The following is an 11542-nucleotide window of genomic DNA, read 5'->3' as shown; positions in this document are numbered from 1 at the left end:
TGCGTCACCATGCCCGGCTAAGAAAAATTTTAAAAATGGCTGGGGATGTAGTTCAGTGTGGAGGTCCTGGGTTCAGTTTCCACTATTACAAAAAATGAAATGAAATAACCATTGATCAGCCTAGGGTATATCAGATTTCTTGCCGACCATGCATGAGGACCTGGGTTCAATCTCCAGCACTTGCTACAGCTATCATGATATTATCTGATACTTAATTTTTTTCTTGCAATGCCTGGGATTGAAACCAGGGCTTTATGTATGGCAGGCACATGTTCTACCACTGAACTACCTTAGCCCAACAAGTATAATAAAATTTTTAAAAAGTGTTGATGAGGTTGTGGAAAAATTGGAATCTTTGTGCTTTGCTAGTGTAGCAGAAATGCCCCTCCCTCCAGTCTGTTAGTTGCCCGGGTAACAGTTCCTATTACAAGTTCCTGTTACTTCTGTCTCCTAGAAATGGCTGGTCATTATGATGCATACCGTAAGAACCAATCAAAGACAGCCCAGTACTCTGCCTCTGTACTCCTTTCAACTCCATAAAAACCTCTCTCCCTGGGCTTTTGGGGTCTGATACTCCGGGAATAATCTTGATCGGAGCCCATGGGTGTAAAATAAATCTGCCTCCAAATCCTGGGTGTCATTTTGGTGTTTCTGCTTGCCGTTGCAATAGGAATGTAAAATGATGTGACTGTTATGGGACAGTTTATCATTTCTTCAAGAGCTAGACAGAATTCTCTGATGACCCAGGAAGTTCACTCCTAGGTATATGTGCTGAAGAATCATTTGTAAACAAGGACTCAGATATTTATAAGCCAAAGGTGAGAGCAAGTGTCTATCAGTAGATGAGTGGATATACACATTGTGTTTTATGAGCTCACTCTGTAGCCCAGGCTGGCCTCCATCTCAACAATCCTCCAGCCTCAGCCTCCTAAGTGCTGGGATTACAGGCATGCATGCACCACCAAGCCCGGGTTAGCATGATTTTTTAAAAAGGATTTTTAAAAAATAAAGACATAGGGCTGGGGATATAGCTCAGCCGCACACCACCTGCCTGGCATGCACAAGGTCCTGAGTTCAATTCCCTGTACCAAAAATAAATAAATAAATAAAGACATGTCACGAAACGAAGCTTTTCCCTGCCAATGATGATGAACCCCAATAAACTAACATTCTCAATATGTGATTGAGCATAACTTACCGTATCTCATCACTTATACGGCAAATTTTTTCCCAAAATTTAACGTTTCAAAGTTGGTAGCATCACCCGCACGTGGTGTATGCCTGTAATCCCGGCACTCAGGAGGCTGAGGCAGGAGAATCACTATGAGCTCAAGGCCAGCCTGAGGTACAAAGTGAGTTCAAGGCCACCCTGGACTACATAGTGAGACCCTGTCTCAGGAAAAAAAAAAAAAAAAAGGAAGCAAGTGGTTACCACTCTTGGTAAGCGGCTCTGGAGCCAGGACCACTCCGAAGAAATTCCAGCAGGGTGTCTCGACATTTGTGGATCTACGGATAGCAAAATCTAACTCAAAGGTGTGATTTTCATGAAACTTGACCCTACACGACAGCTCAATAATGGTGATTTTTGTTCTTAAAAGGTTTGCTTTGGAGACAGGGTCTTGGTATGTAGTTCAGGTTGGTTTTATACTCACTATGCAGCCCAAGCGGGGCTCAAATCATGCAATCCTCCGGCCTCAGCCTCCCAAGTGCTGAGATCACAGGTATGCACCATCACAGCCAACTTCAACCTATTTTTGTGCTGTGATACGTTTCACATGAACCCAGTCTTCCTTACTGGCTTCCTAACGAGCACAAGGAGCTACTCATTCTAGGAAACTACCCCGCACCTTGCCTCTCCGAGCTCTTCAGGTGGGACCGCAGCCCTGTCCCGCTCCGCCCAGAGCTGCTTTCGCATTGGTGGGCCTGAGCCGTGACGCCCGCGCCCTCTGTGACGTCACAGCCTTGACCCAACTAAAGGGGCGGGACTCTGCTCGGGGGGGGGCGACTACGTGCTGACGTCACACGCCGGGGCGGGGCTGAGAGTTTGGTTCCCGGGAGTGGGGACTCGGCGTCTCATTCGGGTGGAGCAGAGCGGGAGACAGGTAACTGCGCGTTGCACCTGGGAGTGGTTCAGTGCCGGCAGGCTAGACGCTTGCCACCTGGAGGTCACGGCCGAGGGTGAGGCCGCCGCGTCCTTGGGTCCGCGGGCTCTGAGGTGACGGGAGTAGAGCTGGACAGAGCGGGGCAGACGGAGGGCGGCGGTGGTGGGCGGAGACGGGGGTTGACAGACAATCACGGAAGCCAATGGTGTAGCGGGGGCCGCCTGCCAGGCGGGCATTGGCGGACGAGGGCGCGCGCCGGGGGTCGCGCGGGGCACGGAGTGGCGCGCCATTGGCTGCGGGCGACTGGCGGGCTGCGGCGCGGCGGCCGGGGTGACCCCAAGGTCGTGGTGGAGTCACATGGCGGGCTCCTTGGGGCCGTGTCCTCCCGCTTGGGCGTCCCTTTGTCCTGAGAAGCCGCCGCCTTAGAACATGCTCCGCGACCTTGGTGGTACCTTGGCTCCACCAGCCGCCCAGGACCAGTAGCACTTGGGAGGGGGAAGCCCGCATGTGTGCATGCTTTCGGGCGCCCTTTTCCTTGTGAAGGGTGTGTGACAACCGCTGGGATGTAGTAGGCACCTGACCTCGAGCCGGGTACAGTGCCAAACCCTGAAGTGACAAGTTCTGCAAGTGTAGTCGACTGCTTCCCTGAAGACAGGTGTAGGGGCATTGGTGGCATCAGTAAGCCAAGCGATCCGGGTGTGGGCAAGGGGCGGTGCCGGGTGGTCAGCGCCCGCTCAGTACCACTTCCGACCCATTGTGCGCATGTCCGGAAGATGGCGGCTGTGAGCATCTTAGGGTTGGAGCTCTAGGTCCTTTGGCGTCAGAAGGTCACTTATCACACATTTGTACAGGCCCCCGGGAAGGCAGGCCACTGATTTGAGATAGACGGAGAAGGTCTCTGAGTTCCAAACAACTTAGCATCGTGACCCGCTCCATGGCAGAGATGTCAGCTGAAGGAGTCCTTGGGAGGATACTGCTTAGGGACGTGACCTCCAAAGTTGGTGATAGAAACTAGTAAAGGGCTTATTTAGGTTTTCCCTCGATTTCATGATTCAGGCTACCTGAGGTTGTCTGCGCGCCCTGTCCTCTTTCTCTGACGCCCGCAGAAGGAACTGTGTGGGGGTTTTTCGTGGCTGCTCTGGTAGCCCTGCACCTGGAGCCTAATTGCAGGTGCATTGGCGTTAGAATGATTGACACCGGGTGCAGCAGTCAGGCCACCCATTTATTGTTATGTAGACGCTCCTGATAAAGGTATTTGACATTGTAGTTTTCTAAATTAGCTCCGATGGATCTTGGGAAGTTGGAGAGAGATATCTTTTTTTTTTTTTTTTTTTTTTTTTGGTAGTACTGAGGATTGACCCTTAAGTCTTCGCACTAGCTATATCCCTATCCCTTTTTATTTTTTATTTTGAGACAGAGTCTTGTTAAATTGTCCAGGATGGGCTCGAAGTTGTGGTCCTTCTGCCTCAGCTTCCCGGAATGCTGGCATTACAGGTGTGTGTCACCACATCTGGCTTCTCATTAGTTTTTTAGAACACCTTTAACATTCCGGGCACCACCCCCAAATACTTTTATCATTTCTGGTACTTTTTCCTCTTGAACAACAACTTTCTTGAGATATTCATTTGAGGTAAAATTCACTCTGCATATAGTTCACCCATTTAAACTCTACAGTTCAGTAGTTTGTAGTATATTCTGTTAGCAGCCACCACGATTCAGTTACTTTGAAAGACTAATTTGAGTCTCAGAAATATTTATACACAAATTTCTGTTGGTTTTGATTACATTTAAATGCTTTATTTATTTGCTTATCAATGGCCAGAAATTATTTTTCATGGTTCCGGAGGCTGGAAGTCTTTAAGGTCGAGGTGCTGGCAGATTCTGTGTAGTGCTAACCTGCTTCCTGCTTCCCTCTTACATTCTCACATGGTAGAAGTCGAAGGAGTTTTGAGCCGCCGCCCCGCCTCCGCTTTTTTTTTTGTACCGGGAAACGAACTCAAGACCTTGCGCTTGCCATGCAGGCACTGTGCCGCTGAGCTATGTCCCCAGCAAGGCCTCTTTTATAAAGGCACTGATCCCATTAAAAACCCCACCCTTAATAGTCTCACCTTGGGGGTTATTGTGTTAGCATATAAATTTTCCTAGGACACAAACATACAGACCATGGCAGCAGACTTCTGGCTCGGGGAGTATAGCCGGTCAGGAGCATCCATATCTGTGATCTGAAAGCCACCAGTGCACTACCAGTGAGGCTGTGTGTGTAGGTTGCTCTCAGCCTGTGACTGGTGTGAGGGGAGACAAAGGTAGGTTCGTGCAAGAAGAGGGTGGCCTCCTGCCTGCTCACTGTGATGAGTGCTCAGTTTATTTACTGTTTATGTGTTGGGGTGAGTTAAAGACAGCTCCTTTGTCTTTTTTTTTTTCCGGTACTGGGAATCAAACTCACGACCTTGAGCTTGCCAGGCAGGCCCTGTGCCGCTGAGCTAAATCCCAAGCCCCAACCTTGCTGTCTTTTTTTTTAATTTTATTTTTTAAGACAGCTCCATTGTGAGTACCATTTTTGGGGGAGGGATTTTTTTTGAGGGGGACAGGGTCTCGCTTTGTAGTGCAGTGTAGTGTAGCTTGCCTTGAACTCGATTATGTAGCCCAGGCTGGCCTCAAACTCACTGTGATCCTCCTGCCTCAGCCTCCCAAGTTCTAGGATTACAGGTGTGCATCATCAGGCCCAGCCCATTTTTATTTTTTGAAATAATTGTAAAAATTATTGAGAAATATAGGTATTGTAAGATTTTGAGAAATTCTACATGCAAATCTGTTATGTACAATCAAAACAAATAGGGGATGAGTGTGGTGGTGCATATTTGTAATCCCAGCACTCAAAGCCTGGGCTACATAGTGAATTCAAGACCAGCCTGAACTACAGTTAGATCTGGTCTCAAAAAACAAACTAGTGCAGGGCTGGGGATATAGCTCAGCAGCACAAGCATCTGCCTGGCAAGCATAAGCTCCTGAATTCAATTCTCGGTACCCAAAAAAAAAAAAAAAGCCTAGTGCAAAGATCCCTGTGTTCCTTTCCCTACATTTCTCCAGTGGTAGATTTTCTCCAGTAGTTATAATTATCACAGCCAGATATTTACAATAGTAAAATTTAAGATACAGAACATTTTTCTCATCTCAAGGATATGTCCTTTTTCCTTTTTGTTATTATTGAGACAGGGTCTCATTGTGTAACCCCAGCTGGCCTTGAACTTGCTATGTAGCCCAGGCTGGCCTCCAACTTGCAGTGATCCTCCTGTCTCAGCCTGCTTAGTGCTGGGATTACAGGCTCATGCTATCACACCTACCTGTCCTGTTGCCTTTTTAAAGTCTACACTGATGTTCTTTCTGCCCTCAGCCCTTCACCTACTGGCAACGACGCAACCAGTTCACCATTTGCCTAATTTTGGTTGCCAAGAATGCCAAATAAAGGGAGTCATACAGCCTTTTGGGATTGACTTTCCACTCAGTGAAGGTCCCTGCAGATTCATCCCAGCTGTGGTGTGTTACTGCTGGTTGGCTTCAGTGGCATCTGCTATGAATGAACTACAACTGGTTTAAGTCTTCATCAATACCTGGCATCTTTTTTGTATTTTTTTATATAATAGCTAAATGTTTGAAGCCACCTATATGTTTATCAATAGATGATTGCATAAAGAAAATGTGTTTATATACAGTGGAGTACTACTCTGCCATAAAAAGGACAAACTGGAGTCTTTCAAAGGAAAATGGATGAACTTTGAGACCATAATGTTGAGTAAATAAATCAGACACACACGCTTAAATATCACATGGTTTCTATTGTATGAGAACCCAAAATATAAACAAAGAGTGAAATGCAAGATAGATAATGGGAGATAGATCTGTTGTAAAAGGGAAAGTGATCAAGAGAATGAGGGAAGGCCAGGTATAGTGATGCACACCTATAATCCTAGTGCTGAGGCTGAGGCAGGAGGATCACTGCAAGTTTGAGTGGGCCACCAAGGAAGACCCTGTCTCAGAAAGAGAGAGAGAGAGAGAGAGAGAGAGAGAGAGAGAGAGAGAGAGAGAGAGATGGAAGGAGCAAGGAGGGAGGGGAAAGGGGTGAAAAAATAGTTAAAATGTGTTATGTTCACTTTCCAATTCCTCAGGATGAGTGTAATCATTATGTACTGAAAAAAAATGCTAATAATAATTAAAATAAAAAAGAATTACCCATTCTATTTGCTCCATAACTTTGCCAGCATTTGGTGATGTTACTGTTTTTTATTTTAGCCATCCTAATATATGTGTAGTAATGTCTCGTTGTGGTTTTAAATTTGCATTTCTTTGATGGCTAATTATATTGAACACCTCCAATTGATTAAAATGTCCATATCTTTGTCCCCTTTTGTGGTTGGAATTTTTCTTTTTTTAAAATTTTGACTTTTGAGGCTGGCTTGGCCTTGAATTTGTGATGCTTTTTGCCTCAGCCTCCCCAGTAGCTAGGGTTCTAGTCATGTTCTACCACACTTAGCCTGTTAGCTGTTGAATTTTGAGAAAAAAAAAATTTTTAAGGGTAGTGAAGTTTTATTGAAAATAGGAAAAGAAACACTCTGCAAAGCAAGTTTGGGCCAAGTAAAAGTAGAAGTAATATGCCCTATAGTATGAGGGCAAGCAACCCTGTAAGAGTGAACACAGTGGCTGAGAATTCTTTTCTCTTTTTTTTTTTTGCGACTAAGTCTCACTCTAGCCTAGCCTGGCCTTACACACGGTGTTCTAGATTTCTTCTAGATTTTATGCTTGACGACCACAAGCACAATCTAGTAAGACAAAAACTGATAAACCAGACTTCATCAAAACTAAAAATTTTTCTTTTGAAAAAAAGCCTGTTAAGATGAAGACAACCTACAAAGTAGGAGAAAATATGTATAAGCCGCTCACCCAAAAGGACAAGTGCAGTCTAGAACATGTAAAGAATTCTTTTTTTTTTTTTTGGTTTTTCTCCGGTACCGGGAACCGAACTCACAACCTTGCCAGGCAGGCGCTTTTGCCGCTGAGCTAAATCCCCAGCCCCTGTAAAGAATTCTTGACAAATGTGGTTGCACACACCTGTAATCCCAGCACTTGGTAGGCTGAGGCAGGAGGATTGCAGCAAGTTTGAGGACAGGACTATATAGTGAGATCCCCGTCTCTAAATAAATACATAGTCTTTTTGCTTCACATATTGTGTAGCTTTCTTGTTTGGCACAGGCATATTCAGGATTGTTGTTGGGCATGGTGGCGCATGCCTGTAATCCCAGCACTCAGGAGGCTGAGGCAGGTGGATCGTTGTGAGTTGGAGACCAGCCTGGGCTACAAAGTGAGCTCAGGACCAGCCTTAAAACTGCATAGCAAGACCCTGTCTCAAAAAGACAAAAAGAGAAAGAAAAAAGAAAAGAACAATATTTAGGATTATTACATCTTCTTGGTAGAGTATACCTTTTACCATTACATAATGTTCCTTTTCTGGTAATTGCCTTTACTTTGAAGTCTACTTTATCAGCCACAGGTCCTTTCCTCTGATTTGTATTGGCATATTAATTGGTATATCATTTTCATCCTTTTACTCTCAATGTTACATCATTGTATTTAAAGTGAGTTTCAGCCGGGTGTGGTGGCGCATGCCTGTAATCTCAGTACTAGGGAGGCTGAGGCACGAGGGTCATTGTGAGTTCGAAACCAGCCTGGGCTACAAAGTGAGCTCAAGGCCAGCCTGAACTGCACAGCAAGACCCTGTCTCAAGAAAACCAAAAAAAGAAAAAAAGAAAAAAGAAAAAAATGAATTTCTTGTAGACAAGCATACAGTTCCATCCTGTTCTTATCCATGTGCCCATCTGTCTTCTAATGTGTGTACTTACATTTAATGTAATTATTGATAAGGATTGATGTTTTCCATTTCGTTCTTTATTGACTAGTATGAATTTTAAGTTTATTGGCACAATTTAGATATACATTGATCACATTCATCACAGGGAATTTATATCTGTACATGATATATTTTGCTTCTTTTTTTCCCCATTCCCCTCCCTTCCCTTCAGCCCCTCTTCCCCTCCTTATTTACAAAGCTTTGTTTGATTTTTCATTTTTTTTTCTGACCTCCTATGAGTTTAAAATATTTTGAAATTGCATTTTTTATTTGCATGGGTTTGATGGGTTTTTTTTGTTTTTTTTTGTTTTTGGTTTGATTTTTGTTTTGTTTTGTTTTCTTTTTTAGTTTTGTTCTGCTTTATTTTGAGACAGTCCTGCTATGTAGTCCAGGTCAGCGTGAACATACTATGTAGCCCAGACTGGCCTTGAACCTGAAATCCTTCTGCCTCAGCCTAAATTCTGGGATTACTGGAGAGTGCTTTCTTTTCTTTTCTTTCTTTCTTGGTGGTGCTGGGGGTTGCACATCATAAGCACGTGCTGTACTCTACCACTGAGCTATATCTTCAGCCCTTTTTACTTTTTAGAGACAGTCTCAATAAGTTGTCCATGTGGCTTTAGGTTTAGGACCCTCCTTCTTTAGCCACCCACATAGCTTGGATTGCAGATATGTACCACCATGCCCAGCTCGTATATAATTTTGAGGTCCATCTTTTTGCATAGTTTTTTTTTTTTTTTTTTTTTTTGGAGACAGGGTCTCACTGTGTAGTTGAGGCTTGCCTTGAACTCACAGTAGTCCTCCTGCCTCAGCCTCCTGAGTACTGGGATTACAGGTGTGCACCACCACTCCTGGCTTGCATAGCTTTTTAAATTGGTTGTCTAGATATTACAGAGTATAGATGCAATTTACCAAGTTTGCTGGTGTCATCATTTTACCAGTTCTAGTCAAGTATAGAAACCTTACATGTCTAGCTGGGCATGGTGGTGCATGCCTGTAATCCCAGCCCTTGGGAGTCTTAGCAGGAGGATCACTGAGAAGGTGAGGCTAGCCTGGGCTACATAGCAAGGCTCTATCTCAAAAAAAAAGAAAAGAAAAAGAAGAAACTTACATCTCTGCACTTACCCCCATTTAAAATTGTCTTCTTATTAAACTTTTTACTTCAGCCATCAAAGATAATTTAAGAAACTCAATAGAAGGAAACAATATCCATATATTCTTTTTATCCCCACACCTTGAGACAGTGTCTCACTATCTAGCGAAGTTGGCCTCAGATTGAGGATCTTTACACCTCTGCCTCCAGTGTGCTGGGGTTACAAGTGTGTGCCACCAGTCCAGGCATTTGGTTGATTGAAAAAGAGTCTAACTAAATTGCCTAGGCTGTGGGCTACAAAGTGAGCTCAAGGCCAGCCTGAATTGCATAGCGAGACCCTGTCTCAAAAAGACAGAAATAAAAAATAAAAAAATAAATTGCCTGGGCTGTCTTCTCCTGCCTCAGTCTCCTGAATACCTGGGGTTACAGGCATGCACCAACATGCCTGACTCCTAGCCCTTTTTATTTTATTTGAGACAGGGTCTTGCTAGATTGCCCATGCTGTTCTCAGACTTGTGCTTCTGCTTCCGTAGTTGGGATTATAGGCACACAGCGGCACATCCAACTTTTGTTGACAGTGCTCTAAGAAAAACTTTTTTTTTTTTACTTTTTGAGACAGGGTCTTGCTATGCATTTCAGGCCAGTGTTGAGCTCACTTTGTAGCCTAGGCTGGCCTCGAACTCATAACAATCATCCTGCCTCAGCTGGGATTACAGGCATGTGCCGCCACACCTGGCAGAAAAAATATTTTTTTAGACAGGACCTCACTGTGGAGTTTAGAATGGCCTGGAAAGGGCTGTGTAGTGCAGACTCGCAGTCCTCCTGCCTCAGTGCAGGGATTACTGGCATGTGCCACCACATCTGGCGACAGTGGCTTTTTTGGAGACTTTGCCAGGTCCTTCTTAGTGCCATCTTGGTGCTGGTGTCCGTAGCTTGTCGTGCTTTGGAATGGAGGTTGTCCTGGTTCTTGATGTGAGGAGTGCTCTTTGGTTGCAGTTTGGGGAGTGAGGAGATGTGGCCTTTCCTGGGTCTGTGGGCAGGGCACGCCTGGCTTCCTGCTGCTCCTGGGCAAGGGATGCCTCTGAGGGGCTCCTCCTTACTGTTTGGTGAGAGCTCCCCACTAGGCGCCCCGAGACTCCCTGCTGGGGACGGGCAGGGTTGGTGGCCACTTTGCTGCGGGGGGCTGGAATCCAGGCTCCCTGCCTGCACTCCCGATGGGGGAGTGAGTTCTAGTTTTATACCGTGACCTCCAGTGGGCAAGGGTGGGGCCGCAGTGCGCTGTTGCCCTGTTGCTGCCCCTCCTGGAGCGTGGGCCGGAAGCGCAGGCTTTTGTCTACACCTGCTGGCATTTCTGGACTATAGTCTCCTCTAGTCCTGAGTCTGGGACGTGGGAAGTAAAGGGAAACTGGGCGTGCGATGCTGTCTCCCTCACTGGGTCCTGAAGTCACTGGCCAGTCTGCTTCCTTTTGTCCACTTTTTAGAGACCTGTGCTGTGCTGTGTTTTTGTTGTTTGTTCATGGTGCTTTGTTTTGTTTTGGGACAGGGTCTTCTTGCTATGTACTCTTTTTTTATTTATTTATTTTATTTTTGGTTTTTTGCCAGTACCAGGAATTGAACTCACAACCTCGCGCTTGCCAGGCAGGCGCTGTGCCGCTGAACTAAATCCCCAGCCCCCTTGCTATGTATTCTTAAGTCCTCAACTTAGAACGAGTTTTGTTCCAGAAGAATGATTGTGAGTCAGAGAAGTCTGACTAACTCTTACACACTTTTGACACAAACATACGGTGTAAAGCATAAGAAAACCAAATGCAAGGTTCGGGCTTGCAACTCCAGTATATATAAGTTGGAGACTTATTGCAGTTCAGGCATGTCTCAAACTCCAGCCTAATCTTCCTACCTCAGCCTCTTTGATGTGCTGTTCTTAATGTTGACTCAGCATCAGTCAAAAAACTCTAGAATTGTGTTTTAAAGCCTAATGCTGCTGGGCGTGGTGGTGCACGCCTGTAACCCCAGCAATCAAGAAGCTGAGGCAGGAGGATCATTGCAAGTTTGAGGCCAGCCTGGGCTACAAAGTGAGCTCAAGGCCAGCCTGAACTGCATAGTGAGACCCTGTCTCAAAAAGACCAAAAAAAAAAAAGCCTAAGGTTAGCCAGGTGTGGTGGCGTGCACCCTGTAATCCCAGCACTTTCTCTGGGAGATTGAGGTGGGAGGATCTCAAGTTTGAGCCCAGCCTGGGTTACTTAGCAACTTGTTGAGACCTTATCTGAAAGGGGTGGAGGAGGACTCAGCTCCTGGCTTCAGTCCCCATAGTTTTGTTTCTGGATTTAAGACCTCCTTCCACACTTCATAAGAGAAAGTGCAGGATGAGCTGCTCACCAGAATTGACACATATGTCCGCAACAGCCCTGGCACTGTGTAAGCTCCATTCCTGGGTGGAGGCAGGGCCTGTGG

General features: G+C 45.6%; 1 protein-coding gene and 1 long non-coding RNA gene across 6 annotated transcripts in view; one reads left to right on the top strand and one right to left on the bottom strand.

Annotated features, from left to right (window-relative positions):
• Positions 1-1948, bottom strand: part of LOC102018470 — a 7287-nt gene extending 5339 nt beyond the window's left edge. Inside the window, exon 1 of the long non-coding RNA XR_262887.1 lies at positions 1848-1948. This is a non-coding gene — a long non-coding RNA (uncharacterized LOC102018470). The remainder of the gene's footprint in view (positions 1-1847) is intronic.
• A 59-nt stretch (positions 1949-2007) lies between these two features.
• Ogdh (oxoglutarate (alpha-ketoglutarate) dehydrogenase (lipoamide)) overlaps positions 2008-11542 on the top strand; it is a 68547-nt gene continuing 59012 nt past the window's right edge. For 4 of the 5 annotated variants that reach the window (XM_005396658.2, XM_005396655.1, XM_005396660.2 and 1 more), the window contains exon 1: positions 2008-2102. The gene's annotated coding sequence lies outside the window, so the exon portion shown is untranslated. Of the gene's footprint in view, positions 2179-11542 lie in introns of all 5 variants that reach the window. The other variant, XM_005396656.2, reaches the window with a different exon arrangement.

Source organism: Chinchilla lanigera, unplaced genomic scaffold (assembly GCF_000276665.1).
Source record: "Chinchilla lanigera isolate Chin_1 unplaced genomic scaffold, ChiLan1.0 scaffold00055, whole genome shotgun sequence".
Classification (NCBI taxonomy): domain Eukaryota; kingdom Metazoa; phylum Chordata; class Mammalia; order Rodentia; family Chinchillidae; genus Chinchilla; species Chinchilla lanigera.
The sequence above is the reverse complement of the archived record's forward strand: the minus strand, read 5'-3'. Positions and strand labels throughout refer to the sequence as shown.